Genomic DNA, 16,683 nt, shown 5'->3' on the forward strand with positions numbered 1-16,683 from the left:
TCCATATCCAAGTACCAATCTACAGTAACTCCTTGTAGAGTTATCGAATATTTCCGTACCCATTCATTCTTGTTTGTGACTATATTGGTCATCCATATTGTTTTACATGTACAAACATGTCTAACAAGATCTTCCTACCCATCTCCAAATATTGGTAATTTGTGTTTTTAGGAAATGTTTCTTTTGGTTGTCTGATGTGGACCAGTTGATTGTGTACCAACTGATTAGTTTCTTGAACTGATAGGATTAGGTCTTGGTGTGTTGATTTGACCATTGTGTTATTGTGTCCCTCTAACACTTGTTCTTGCATCTCTTTGATCAAGTTCAACCTCACCTTAAGCAATTCATTGTTACTTCTCACTAACCGGTGTTCCAGCCAATCATGGCCTACACCTTTGATAGCTCATGCACCTCATGCACCTGTGGTCATCCTCTATGACACCTTTAAGGTCCCCTTTGGATAACCCTTCAACCAGTTGTCTCTCAACAAGTTTCCTTAGCCTCCATCTTCATTTGGCTTGTTGTGCAAGAATTAAAGCTTCGTGTGTGGCTTGCAAATCATCTATTTTCTCCTTTCCATATCTATTTTTATTTAGTAAATTTGGCATTAATTTAAAAATATATCATAATCAATCAACATAACACTATTTATTTATTTATATCTTTGTACACATGGGTCTACTGTGCAAACATTATAAATTTACAAGTATTCTTTTCATTTGCAACTTCTAAAACTTAAAGCCCAGGGGTTGGTCCTCCGTCGAGCATCATCATGCTCCTCCTCCAAATAGTTGTTTCCAAAAAATTTCCTCAAGATATGTTAGTGATTTTACCTCTTACTTTTTTCCCTTCTTCTCCTTTGTGTGAGAAATGCTTGCTTGAATGAATGGGGAAACTGATGCAAGAGCTTGTTTGTTGTCAGGCTCACATTGAAGGCATCCTAGATGGTTTCTGTTAGAAATCTAATAGAGAAAGTGTGATACTAAGAGGGGAGGGGTGGAATGAACTAGGATCTACAAAACTTCTTTCACTTCAATATGAAACATATTTGATATCACCACATAAAACCTTTGTTAAACATTCATCTCATATTAATGAAACCATTCACATCAACATAATATCTAATCTACCTTCTAATTGCATAAATGTAAACTTATAATAACATAACACATTAACAAAGAGATTCGGTAATGCAAAAACCCTCCAATATGAATGCAAAATTGTGGTGGAAATGACACCCATAAAATCTTCACTATTGCAAAGATAAAGTTGTGGTTGTTAAGGCTACAATGATTTGATCTTTTCTGATGATCTACCCTATGAAGGGTCTACCTTGTTAAAGTTGAAAAGAACTACCAGGTTCTACCTTGGTTAAAGGATTTTTACATCACAATGAAGTGAGTACTCTGTTAGGAGATTTAAACCTTGAAACAAATATTAAAAAAGTTAGTACCTGATCCTTCAGTTAGCACCTCGATGCTTGATAACATATCTCCTATATGTAATATAATATCACCTTACTATTATAGATCTCTTTTGTCTTTTGTTAGAACTCTTCACTGCATTGCTCAATGAAATGTCCCTTTCTCTAATTTTATATGATATTTCAAGCCTCTAATTAGATCTTTAAAATCAAACAACCAATATTTCAAAGATCCACCAATTTCTCAATAAACCCCAAATCGGGTATGCCAGAAATAGTGCCGAAAACTTCACAGCTTCACATATTAATAATAAATCTGAAAGTGGACATTTTTATAGAAATTTCAGCATTATAAAAGCCTAAAAAATGACATTTCCAGATCTTTATAACATTTACACAACCGCTCCCAAATGGAGGATAAAAACAATGCTCATCGGGCTCTCGAAAACAACATAGAATAGCCCGAAAACTCCACAAAAACACTAATAATCTATCACATAAGTATAATCATGACCAAATACATATATTCAGCTCTATTTTACCATCTTAAAGTCTGAAATACAGCAGCAACCCAAACTGATATGAAATACTCAACTGAAAACACCAAACTCTTACAAAAAACACACCCGAAAACCCACAAATCTACACTGTTCAGCACAAAGGCAAACTCTGCATGAGCATGCACATGGAATGGCTTCAAACTCCCATCCTTAGACTTCCTAGAAACCTGAAAACTCCCATTCTTGGGTCTCCTTCTCCACAGGTTTGGTAGCCTCTGAAGAACAACAAAGAAATGAGCAAAAATCAAGTTCTGGAATGAGCCCCAAAATGCCTCCAAACCCCTAAAAAGAGGGAATAACCATAACTCACGTCTAAGAGGGGTTAATGAAACATATTTTAATAATAATTTTCATTTATTAGTCCAACATTTTCCAAAGATTAACCCCTTTTTCCAAAACTTCACCTTCTTGGGCCTGCCTGCCTTGGCAAAAATTATTATTTTTAATTATTTGAAAAGGGACATGACAAGTCCTCCCCTCCCAAATATTGCTTGTCCTCAAGAAATGGCTGAACAATAAACCAATCAATCCACCTGGATCCCAAATGTAGTCATGAACTATACTACTATCAATTAACACAGGCTCCTGCAATATCCTCGTCAATATAACCAAGAGGAATCCATAATCAAACTGACAATTACAGCTCAACCAAACTCCAAAATCACCACTGCCATAGTTAGGAGCCCACAAGAAACAAACTCTTAGAACATCAAAACCCAAGTAAAGTGGACAAATCAAACTGCCAACACAGTAAATACGATCAACGCATCCCACTGGCTTATACGAAATGTACAATCCAACTCTGCAACAATGGTGAATGCTCCTAAATGAAACTGTACCAAGTATGGAGAATCCACACACTGTACAACTCCTGTAGTCAACACAACTTTGTAGATCATTAGCCACTATCTCATAACCATAACTCCCATGCACCCTTGATAGTGAAAAGCCATCACAATATAAATAGCAAGAAATGGAACCCAAACCAAATTTTCCTGCCATCAACTCCTCAACACAAGGATCAAATGCTAACTGATGTACATACCCTATAATATAATGTTGATAAAAAAAACCAACCTTAGTCAATAGCTCACCATGAACAAGTGATACAACCCACTGTGACTGATCACCAGCTAAGTTAGGAGATGTCATAGCCAAAGAAGTAGAATAAATAACAACACGCGTTGAAGCATCACTCCAAAACTCCTGCTCTAAGTCATGTATTATCAAGCTATCAACTGTAGAACCTATCTCCATGTCATGCCCATCACAACTCTCATCCCGAGGTGTCAAACTATCCCATAACTGATGATAAGCACTAGGAACCAAAGTACATCTTTGTATCATCATCTCATCAACATGGTCATCAAAGGTGAATTGATGAGCATACCTCACAATGTAATGTCGATAGAATGCACCAATCTCAGTCAATGGCTCAGACTGCAATCTAGATGTAACTAATTGGAATCGATCACTAACCAAGTTGGAACTGACTACTACCTCTGAAGACATCGCTAAGGGAGTAGTATTACTAGCAGGAACCATGCCAACTGTCAGCTCACCAACATCACACATGGTCTTTGATACAACATCTCTAGTCTTCGTGCCATTAGTACTAGAGGTCACCACCATGTCAAGAATACCACAACAATCTGCTGCAGCACCCAACTCAACTGAACCTGACTCTAGTGGGGACAAACCGGATATGCCAATGTTAGTATCAAGGATGGATGCATCCCCATCTCCACTGTCTTTGACAATCTCGACCATGGACACCCTCAGATCACCAGACACCACATCTTGTGACTGTACAGAATCTGGTAAAGACTGTAGTTGCTCTAACTCCATGGTCACCTTAGCCAAATGAAACTGTGACTCCTTGAAAGCCAACTGTGTACTCTCAAGAATCTCAGAAGTCACCTCAAGCTGCTGAGTAAGCTCACTCACCTCATCTTCCTTGGCCAACAATGCATCGTATGCTATAATGCCCCACTCCATAAGATAATCTCTATTAGCTACCAATTGCATATAATCATGTCTCAAAATCTGGATAGCCTCCCATAAAGAGTGGAACTCTATCAAGGAAAGTAACTGCCTCCCTGCTCATCACTAGTAGGAGAACCCCATCCATAAACTTCTAACAATTGACGAACATCATCGAAATGTTGGCAAGCAATACCAATGTCTCGCTCACTAACTCTCAACTAACTAGACACATGATGGCACTGGCTAGATTGTATCCTACAAACCTCCTTTGACACACTATCTAAAGGAGTATCCTCAAGGTTACTGGTCTCTAGAGTATTACCATCCATATCATGTGAATCGACTCAAAAGCTCATATCAACATATAGAGTATCAAAAACTGTAGCACTACTATCCAACTCCTCTGTACCAAAAGAAACCACCAAGGAAACTAAGTCTTCAAAACTACCCACTACATCCTCCTGGTTGTCATCAATGCCAATATGATCCTGAGACACATCTGTACACACTGCCAAATATGAGAGATCATCAACACATTCCAGCAAAAATGGTCAACTAGATATATTAACAAAGCCCAACACTGGTGTATAAAAACTAATACCAACATCGGATAAGCTCTTGGCACAAGAAAAGACAACACCATGCAATCTACTAATCAAATCCATGATAGCGCCCAAACAATCATTGTTACCAAAAAGTGTTAAATATTTCTAGTCAACTGAATCCCAAACACCAATATAACAATCTCAAGTCCATATCCGTAAACAATAATCAGCTAGTAACTCAAGAAAACTCCTCACCTGAGTAATATGACCAATACCAACTAATTCCACATACCTGTCTAACATTGTCCCTATATCCTGGATGTGAATGCAAGATGAACTCGCAACATTATCAATTATCACATATGATCTACTGTTCGTAGAAAGCTGAGTATCAGGAGAGCAAGATGAAACTAAACTCAATTCTATGCCATGCTTATCCCCATGTCTCTCCTAGTCTTGTAATGCCAATGGAGTATTCACCAAAGAAGCTCGAGTGTCCTCAAGCTCGTGAGAAAGCTTGTCAACTTCCTCCTCCTTTCTCCTCAAGGCATCTGAATAGTCTCCAACAAGGCTAAGAAGATGGTCACAATCTGATAGAAGATGTAAATAACTCAACTTCATCATTCCCATTCCTTCCCTAATCACTTCTAAGTCAACACAAGAAGACTTTGCCTGAACTCCCTTATGTCTACCCTATAACTGAATCATTCGAATGTGATCCTCTATCATATCTCGCATCCTTTCATGATGAGATAATGAAGTCACAATACTATCTTTGTTCACCTTCAGCTGGCTAGACAAATCATGTGAAGTACTACCTGCCTCAACCTCATGTGATGAAGCATCTAACTGTGCCTGGTACTCTTTCTCAGCAAAGTCATGAATGCTCAATGTCTGCTCATCTCTACCAGGTATCTCAACATCATGGACAAAAAAATCTTCATAATCATCATCTAAACCCACTACCTCTTGTGGCAGAGTAGAATCTGAGACCTCTGCCTTGCTATAAGCTAGTTTCTCAAACTCCTCATGCAAGTTCTTGGTAATTGTGTCATCTGCCCTGTGAGAAAATCTGTCAAATAGAAATCCAGTCAAGTTATCCACCTTAGCTGGGTCGGACAACATGTAATTAATCATATGGTGGTGCTCAACCAACTGTTCAGACATGTCATGGCTTATTTTCCTAAGTTTATCTTGAATGTCTAAATAACCATCCTTCTTACTGTTCTGACTCTGGATATCAATTGTCCAAGATCGTGTCCTTTGAGACTCTGTACTATACCTGTCCATTTTGGATAAAGTAGAGTGTAACCCCAATAGGTTATAACTTCTTCAAACACCAAGAACTAACATGCAAATGATTAGAAGTAGCATGCAACCATAGATTTTGACATGCAGCTGATTAGAAGCAACATGCAACCACCAAAATCACCAAGAACTATCATGCAAATGATTAGAAGTAGCATACAACCATAGATTTTGACATGTGGCTGATTAGAAGAAACATGAAACCACCAAATTCACCAAGAACTAACATGCAAATGATTAGAATTAGCATGCAACCATAAATTTTGACATGCAAGATTTGGGTAGTTGTCAAAACTGACATGCAAACTTCTACAAACCCTCAGGCTGGCAAGATCATAGCTTTGATACCACTGAAATGTCCCTTTCTCTGATTTTATATGATATTTCAAGCCTCTAATCAGATATTTAAAATCAAACAACCAATATTTCAAAGATCCACCAATTTCTCAATAAACCCCAAATCGGGTATGCCAAAAATAGTGCCAAAAACTTCACAGCTTCACATATTAATAATAAATCTGAAAGTGGAAAATTTTATACAAATTTCAGCAGAATAACAGCCTAAAAAATGAAATTTCTAGATCTGTATAACATTTACACAACCGCTCCCAAACGGAGGATAAAAACAATGCTCATCGGGCTCCCGAAAACAACATAGAATAGCTCGGAAACTCCACAAAAACACTAATAATCTATCACAGAAGTATAATCATGACCAAATACATATATTCAGCTCTATTTTAACATATTAAAGTCTAAAATACAGCAGCAACCCAAACTGATATGAAATACTCAACTGAAAACACCAAACTCTTACAAAAAACACACCCGAAAACCCACAAATCTGCACTGTTCAGCACAAAGGAAAACTCTGCATGAGCATGCACATGGAATGGCTTCAAACTCCCATCCTTAGCCTTCATGAAAACCTGCAAAATCCCATTCTTGGGTCTCCTTATCCACAAGTTTGGCAGCCTCTGAAGAACAACAAAGAAATGAGCAAAAATCAAGTTTTGGAATGAGCCCCAAAATGCCTCCAAACCCCTTAAAAGAGGGAATAAACCTAACTCATGTCCAAGAGGGGTTAATGAAACATATTTTAATAATAATTTTCATTTATTAGTCCAACGGTTTCCAAAGATTAACCCCTTTTTCTGAAACTTCACCTTCTTGGGCCTGCCTGCCTTGGCAAAAATTATTATTTTTAATTATTTGAAAAGGGACATGACTCTCAATCTCTACAATTTGATTCACCTCCAAAACTTTTCTCTTCACCTATTCACATGCATAAATCTCATTGGTTATGATTTAGGTCATAGATCCTCCTTAAATAGATGATTGGGTGAATCTTCTAGATCCAAACCAATGATTTAGAATCAATCCTTTTGTCATTTAGTCCTTGCATTTTTTTGATTGGTTGATTTCGTTGCCTAGGGATCAATGATCTCCCTTTAGACATGTAATCAACTACTTGATTACCTCCTTGATCTTCAAAATATGCTTCCAGCTCAACAAAAATGGTTAACGTAAGATTTTGTGCCATTTCAAACAAATATGTGAACATGTGTTATTCAACACTTACATCACACTGACACTTAGCATAAACTATTTCTTCATGTTCTCTACCCCTTGGCCTTAAGTGTGCTTAGCATGGACTGAATAATTTAGCCTCTATATCACTCAATGTCCATTTATATCTCTGACTAAATAATGTTTTAGGGGCAAAATAAATCACTAGGGGTGGAGTTTGGCCTGATTGAAGGTATTCAATGTTGATTCTAATTTCACATATATGCTAAATAGTGAAAAGGGTACTCCAATCTGCAACATGCTTGTTAATTCGATACCTACAAATTTCAATAAAAAAGGGTTTTTTTGTTTACTGGGGGTCCACCTCAATCAACCCCCAGTTTAAGAAATAATCTTTTAATTGAAATAACATGAAATTAAAGTAAATGTATGAATTCACCTGACAAAGATGGATCTCTTGGATCAAATACATTATACTTGACATCACCAATAGATTCATATCAAGAAGATGAAAATGAATAGATGTAGAAGATACAATAGAGGATCTTGAATGGGTTGAAGAAGATCTTGAAGATAAACTCCTTCAATTGCTTGAACACTTGAATCCTTGATCTCCAATGAAATGCTTAAATGGATGCTTGAAGGCTTGAATGCTTGATTATTAGATCTTGTCTTATTTCGATATATTATGAAAAATGGATCAAATGGAAGGGTTTATATAGAGCTTAGAAATAACTAACTCTCACAGGCTAACCAACCTAGGAATTAACACTCGAACATCCTAGAACATGGGACCCATAGAGAGGATTCAAAATTTGGCCTTATCAAGGGAAAAATTCACCCCTGATCAGCCCATCAAGGGTGGACTTCATTCCTAATTGATCAAGGGAGAATTGCACCCCTAATGATCAAGTGTAAAAACCCTCGAGGTTGTCTTGGGGCTCAAAAATAGGTCTTGAAATCCCAAAATCAAGTCTAGATTTCAAGGAAACCTCATTTTGGTGCATGAAGTAGATTCCAAATAGACAGATGCATGAAAAGAAGGGACCTAGGGGAAACATATCCTACCTTGAGCTTAACACCATGAGGGGGAGAGAGAGAGAGAGAGAGAGAGAGAGAGAGAGAGAGAGAGAGAGAGAGAGAGAGAGATGATATCACGTTAAATAGGTGCTAAACCTTCATAAATTTGGAGTGCTTCTAATTTAAGATGATACAAATTAGATATTAGCAAAGCATATGACAAGGTAGATTGGCATTTTCTTTGTAAAAGCCTAAACACATTTGGTTGCTCAAAAGATCAGATCAACTTAATCTTTGAATTTATTTCTACACCTAAGATGTAAATTCTACTTAATGGGTCTCTAGAAGGTTTTTTCTCTACCTAAAAAATATTAAGGTAGGGAGACCCTATTTCTCACTTCCTTTTTTATAATTATGGCTAAAGCCCTGGGGAGATCCATTTCTAATCTTAAAAAGTTAGGTTTGTTTGAAGGATTAAGTATAACTAGTAACCTAGATCTCGCTACTCACCAATAATTTATTGATGATACAAAATTACCATTGAACTATAGGTGAAATACTATGAACCACAGTAGGATTAGGATAAGTGAAAGGAACACTATTATATGAAGGTTGTGAAGTTGGAAATGAAATAGGTAGAACACTCATAGGAAAAGAAGGAATAGGAATGATAATAAAAGGATTAGAGACCTAAAAAAAAGTAGTCACAATAGGAGGAACATAAGTAGAAATAATAGAGATAGGTATAAAACTAGGCAAAATTATCTCAAGAGTAGAAACAAGAGAAGCAATCCATACTTCATAAGAAACTTGAGTCAGAGGATTAACATGAGTATGGACAAGGTGGGTAAGACCATGCAAAAGATTAAGACCATATTCATCATTGCATATCACTTTATTAAGAGCATCAAAAGCAACAATAGTATAAGTATTGTGATTTTCTTGTAAAATCCATTTGTGCATTTTATCAATCTCAATAGCAACTTTATCAACTTATTTAGGAGGAAAACTTAAAGCCTCATCCTCATCATAAGATGAGTGGGAAGAGTCATGCTCCACAGAAGGATTGAGATCATGAGAAACCATAGGGTCACTGAGGTTTCAAAGAAGAGGAGAAGAGGAATTCGGATCAAAGAGAACCATGAGTCTACGACTTCTCCTAACATGAATGTTATAAGTAGGACTAAAAGTAGTAAAGCTCATATAACAAACTGTAAGAAATGATAATGTTGAGCAAGGAACGAGAAACAATCCAAGTAAATTAAGTGTGAAACAATGTTACCATAAGATAAGCAACTCCAAGAGCATACACCAAGATGGTTCAACAATGGAGACAAGGATTTATAAGGGGAAAGTAAAGAAAACCCCTTGTGAGTATTATGAGTGAAGGCAAATGCCTAGAGAAGAGAGAGAGAGAGTGTTGGAGCAAAAGTAGCTCAATACAATAACATCAAGTGCTTAGAGTGGTGTTGTAGTTATGAAGAAGGAAGGAGGAGCATCTCTTATATAGAGATGAGAGAGGAGTTGCATTTGTAACTCCCATTTCTATGAATGCCACATTCATAATAGGTGTGTGCAAAGTGTCACAATCCTCTTAAGGAGGATAAACTAAATAAAGAAATAAACAAGAGTTGTCCTTACATGTGGAATAAAGGACAAACAATGACATGTCCTCCACATGTGTACAAGTGGACAAACTACATGTAGGGACCCTTGGAATATCCCAATTAAAATATATCCAAGGAAAGATTAACCTTTCTAACACCCCACCTTAATCTTTACTTGGGGAGTTTACTTCAACGGGTTGTAAACCCAAATTTTTACAATGAAACTGAAATCTCTCTTTAGAAAGTGGTTTGGTTAAAATATCAGCCACTTGATCTTCTCCTTTACAATAAAGAATAATAATTTGATTGTCTTCAACTTGTTCTCGAATGAAGTGATGTTGAAGTGAAATATGTTTGGTGCGAGCATGATACACTGGATTCTTGGCCAAGGCAATAGCACTTTGATTGTCACAATGTATAGGTGTAGGTAATTGTTGAGGTAGACCAAAATCATCAAGAATTCTTCGAATCCACAAAGCTTCCTTAGCTACATTGGTACAACCTTTGTATTCAGCTTCAGTTGAGCATAGGGAAATAGAGTGTTCCTTTTTGCTTTTCCAAGAAATTGGACCTGAACCAACAAAGAAAAAATAACCACAAGTGGATTTCCCATCATTGGGATCTCCACCTAGATCGGAATCAGTATAGCCATGTAAAATAAATTCAGAGTTTGGATCATAAAATAAGCCTATATTAATAGTTCCTTTAATATACCTTAAGATGTGTTTAGAAACTTTAAAATGAGTTTGATGAGGTTTAGACATAAAGCGAGAAACTAAACCAACACTATAAGCAATATGAGGTCGAGTAAGAGTTAAATAATTTAAACTTCCTATTAACTGTCTATATAGAGTTTCATCAACAAAAGGAGTATTCATATCATTCATTAATTTAGTTCCTAATTCACATGGAATTGAAACAGGGTTAGAGTCATTCATCTTAAATTTTTCTAAAAGATCATAAGCATACTTGCTTTGAGAAACAAAGATACCTTTAGGAGTTTGAAAAATTTGCATACCTAAGAAGTAATGTAAGATACCTAAGTCTGTCATTTGAAATTTTTGTTTAAGTTGGAATTTAATATCAAAAATCAAAATGTCGAAACTAGAAGTGAGAATTAAATCATCTACATAAACAATAACAATGATAATATCATCGTTAGTATGTTTAATATACAAATTAGGATTATTTTTGCTTCTAGTAAAACCTTGAGAAATGAAGAAAGAATTAATTTTAGAATACCATTCTCTAGGTGCTTGTTTAAGACCATAAATAGATTTGTTCAATTTGCAAACTAGATTTTCACTACCTTTCTTAACAAATCCAGGAGGTTGAGCCATATAGATTTCTTCATGTAACTCACCATTTAAGACGGCACTTTTAACATCCATTTGATGAATGGGCCAATTCATTTTAGATGCTAAAGCAAGAACTAATTTGATAGTAGGCATTTTAGCAACAGGTGCAAAGGTTTCATTATAGTCTAAGCCTTCAATTTGGGAAAAGCCTCTAGCAACTAGTCTAGCTTTAAATTTACTAATTTCATTATTAGTATTCAATTTTGTTTTATATAACCATTTACATGAAACTAGATTTTTGCCAGGAGGTAATGTGACTAAATCCCAAGTGTGATTAGCAAGTAACGAATCATATTCCTCTTGCATGGCTTTCTGCCAATGAGGTTGAGAGTTAGCTTGATCAAAAGACTTAGGATCATTAGAATTCATAATAGTAGTCATCAAAGCATAATTACAATAATTAATCCTTCTATGTTTAATTCCACCAGATTTGGAAATATAATCATCAGTTTCATTGATGAGGTTTTGAGCCCATTTAGGTTTACGTTTAGTTGTAATGGAATTATCACTAGAGGAAGAATCATGAGTAAGAAAAGTATCATTAGTATCTATTTGAGTATCATGAGATGTAGGAGCAGAAATAACCGGTGGTACTTGACTAAGAGAAAGAGTAGGGTTAAGAGAAGGAGGTTGGTCCTCCACTAGCACAATTTTAGTGCCACTGAATTCTTCATCCGTTGTAGTAGAGCAATCATGAACTCCATTTTCTGCAATACAAACATCTCTAGCAACTTGAACTTTGTTAGTAGTGGAATCATAAACACGATAACCCTTAGTGTTTTCATCATAGCCAACAAACATATAAGGAGATGACTTAGCATCTAATTTATGCCTTTTCTGTTTAGGCGTATGAACATAAGCAATAGAACCAAATATCTGTAAATGATGTAAATTCGGTTTCCTACCAGACCAAGCCTCTTCTGGAGTGATAGCCTTGAGAGCTTTGGTAGGAGTCCGATTAAGAATATAAGTTGCACAAAACATGGCTTCAGCCCAAAATTTATAATGCAAATTCTTAGCATGCAACATGCTTCTAGCCATTTCAACAATGGTCCGATGCTTTCTTTTCGCTACACCATTTTGTTGTGGTGTATAAGGAATAGTAAGCTCGTGCTTAATTCCACATGATTTCAAATAAGAATGAAAAGCATTATTCACATATTCCTTCCCATTATCAGTTCTAAGAATTTTAAGTTTATACCCAGATTGCCTTTCAACATATAATTGAAATTCAATAAATATATCAAGAACTTGATCCTTGCTATGCAAAAAATAGATCCAAGTTCGTCTAGAAAAATCATCAACAAAGGTAAGTGCATACCGAGAACCTTGGATGGAGGTATTCTCCATGGGACCCAAAAGATCACTATGGACAAGATGCAACTTATGAGTTGCTCGCCATGATTTTCCACTTGGAAAGGGCTCCCTATGCATCTTACCACTCATACAACCTGTACAAGCAATCTTGGAAGGAATAATGTTAGGCAAGCCATCAACCATATTATGCTTTTGCATGAAAGTAATATAATCAGAATTTAAATGACCAAGTCTTTCATGCCATATATTGAAATCAATAGAAGTATGTAAAGAATAGCGTGAACTAGCAAATTCATGGAATTTAAACAAATTGTCATTATCCATTTTAGCATGAGCAATCACTTTGAGAGTTTGAGTATTTATGATATAACATGTATCTTTGTAGAATTCTACTTTATAGTTCTGACATAACTGTGAAACAGAAAGTAGATTAGTTTTCAAGTCAAGTACACATAGAACATCATGTAATTTACCATTAGGAATAGTAACATCACCTAGTCCTTCAACTTTACAAGTCTGATTATTAGCTAACTGAATAGGAATGTTAGCAATATCAGGTTGTAAAGAATCAAAAATTTCTTTATGAGAGGTGACATGTTGTTATGCACCACTATCAACAATCCATTCTAAAGGTCTGCAAAGATTAAAGCTACAAGTAAAAGCATGACGAGGATTAGAACTAGTCAAATGACCTTTTTTATGGTTTGAGGTTTGATGATTGGTACTATGATTCATAGGTTTTTTATCATTTTGTTTTTTAAAACAGTTATTGACAAGGTGAGCATCTTTGCCACAATAAGAACAATGAGGTTTGGAATTGGAATGGTTCCTTTGATTATTAGTAATACGAGTATTATTAGGATGATTGGTATTATTATTATATTTGGGATGAAATTTATTGTTTGTGTTATTTGAATTAGAATTAGATTGTTTGTAATTATTATTATTGGAATGAAAATTATTAGTTGAATTTCTAGACACAAATGCATGTTCAGTTGATTTGAGGGTACCAAACTGAATTAGCTTAGCTTCTTCCTGTCTTAATAAAGTTTGAAAAATAACATAAGTTAACTGAGAAGTTAAAGTAGGAATAGCAAGCTGTGCATGAATATTAGTTATAAACTGTTGAAATTGTCTAGGAAGACATTTTTTAAGAATAAGATGGATTAAACGAATGTCCTCTAATTGAACACCTAAAGCCATAATTTGACTTTTAAGAGAATCAAATTTTAAGAGGAATTCATCCATACCTTTAAAATCTGCATACCTGAGATCTTCGAGTTGATCTTGCAATTGTATTTTGCGGTATTCATCGCTACTGTCATACTTGGTTTTCAAGATGGAACATGCATCATGAGCTTTAGAACAGTGAGCAATTAAGACATATAAATCTGGAATAATAGAAATACCAATTAACCCTAAAGCTTCTTCGTTTTTAGCTTTCCAAGTATCTTTCTCGTTTTGAGTAGCCGCTGAACCGGGCTCAAGAGAAGGGTCAGTGGCTATTTCGAAGAGATGTTTAAAATGAAAAATAAATGAGATATGAGTTTTCCAAGAATGATAATTAGAATAATTAAGTTTTATTTCTGGAATTAATGTTGACATGATTAGGGAAAAAAAAATTCTTCGCTTTTTTTTTTGAAAAAAAAAATAAATGCCCTTAATTTGAAAATCAGATGAATTGAAAAAAATGTTGTTAGATGAGAAAAGAAAAAAAAATTTAAATTTTATTAATTGAAAAAAAATTGGTTTTTTTGTTTATAAGATTAAGAATATTTTTTATTTAATTTTAACTATTTGTGTGAAAGAAAATTAAAAAACTGATTTGTTAAACAAATAAAAATATTAATATAATACAAGTTATGTGGTTAGGGTTTAAAATGCGAGCAGAGTTGCTTTAGAGTCGCAGAGGTGCAGAGCTGTACCGGCGGCGGTGTTTGCGCGCGACGGCGCGGAGTCTGTATCGACGGCGGTGTTTGCGCGCGACGGCGCGAGTCTGTACCGACGGCGGTGTTTGCGTGCGGCGGCGCGAGTTTGTACCAGCGACGGTGTTTGCGCGCGGAGATATGGGGTCTGTGAGAGAAAATTTGCGCGCGGCGGCACGGGGTCAGTGCCGTCGACGGCGGTTGCGCGCGGCGGCGCAGGGGTGGCGCGGCCGCCCAACCAAATTCAAAAAATTATATATATATTTTTTTAATATATATAAAAAGAAGCTTTGCACTATGTTTATAAAAAACATAATATAGTAAAATATATTATTTTTTTTTTTTTAAAGAGTAAAATTTTTTTTTTTATAAATGAAGTAAGAAAAAGTAGAGAGTTAGAAAGCTTTACTATTGTGTTTTTATAAAAAACTTTACCAATGTAATATGTTTTGTTTTGGCGGCATGCCATCCAAAACAAACCAAAAAAAATAATTAAAATTTACTAAGAAAACCCTTTGGCGGCAAGCCTTCCAAAGAGGGTTAGTAAAAAAAAATATGAAACTTGCATGCACAAGATTAGTTAAAACTAAAATCACAACACAAACTTCTTCTCTCAATAACGTCTCCAAATAAGGTGTGCTCCAATGAATGGCAACCTTCACCACAAAACTTAAAACAAGGATTAGATAACCAAGCTCTGATACCATGTAAGAAATGATAATGTTGAGCAAGGAACGAGAAACAATCCAAGTAAGTTACCAAGCTCTGATACCATGTAAGAAATGATAATGTTGAGCAAGGAACGAGAAACAATCCAAGTAAGTTAAGTGTGAAACAATGTTACCATAAGATAAGCAACTCCAAGAGCATACACCAAGATGGTTCAACAATGGAGACAAGGATTTATAAGGGGAAAGCAAAGAAAACCCCTTGTGAGTATTATGAATGAAGGCAAATGCCTAGAGAAGAGAGAGAGAGAGTGTTGGAGCAAAAGTAGCTCAATACAATAACATCAAGTGCTTAGAGTGGTGTTGTAGTTATGAAGAAGGAAGGATGAGCATCTCTTATATAGAGATGAGAGAGGAGTTGCATTTGTAACTCCCATTTCTATGAATGCCACATTCATAATAGGTGTGTGCAAAGTGTCACAATCCTCTTAAGGAGGATAAACTAAATAAAGAAATAAACAAGAGTTGTCCTTACATGTGGAATAAAGGACAAACAATGACATGTCCTCCACATGTGTACAAGTGGACAAACTACATGTAGGGACCCTTGGAATATCCCAATTAAAATATATCCAAGGAAAGATTAACCTTTCTAACACAAACAAAGAAAGAAGAGACAAAGAGATCCAACTTTATGATATGAACTCAAATCCAATGTAATGTAAAGCAAGATACAAAGAATACAAAGATAGATAACAAGAGATTGCAAAGATCAAACTTTGAATAAGAAGTCTAACACCAAATGAGAAGTGGAAATGTCATAAGTCAAGTTCCCAAATAAATATAGAGGTGGAAATGTGAATCAAGGAAAATGACCTAAGTACATTACATAACCAACACATACATATCAAAATAGAGGGAGGGAGGAAAATGAGCTAAGTACATTACATAACCAACACATACATATCAGAATAGAGGGAGGGAAGTGAAGGAGAAGAATCCTTCCAATCCCAGTTCTAGAGAACCAAGTCTATAAATTTTAGTGCTAACCAAATAAGCAAGGAACATTAATACAAACTAGATATAGGAAGAACTAAGGAAAGACATCCAAGTCCTTGAAAACACTGGATGAATGTAAGAAACTAGAACTAAATGTAAGTAAATATGCTGAAAAGATAGAGGATAGAGAACACATTGCTAAAGTTAGCTTTATGATTTCTATTATGATCAAAATGAATAGGAATCTTCAGATTTTGACTTGAAATTGCATAATAGACAAAACCCATAAATCTTTGGGTGAATTCTCAGGGGTAAAATGGATCTTCAAGGGTGGAATGGGATCATCATGGATGTAGTGCCCCTTGATGACAGTGTGTGACATTGATTTTGATTTCATAGTTTTGAAGACAATTGAAAAGGGTACTCAAATATGCAAC

The sequence above is a fragment of the Cupressus sempervirens genome, chromosome 9, assembly GCF_028749045.1.
Source record: "Cupressus sempervirens isolate cs-2001-9-10 chromosome 9, ASM2874904v1, whole genome shotgun sequence".
Lineage (NCBI taxonomy): Eukaryota > Viridiplantae > Streptophyta > Pinopsida > Cupressales > Cupressaceae > Cupressus > Cupressus sempervirens.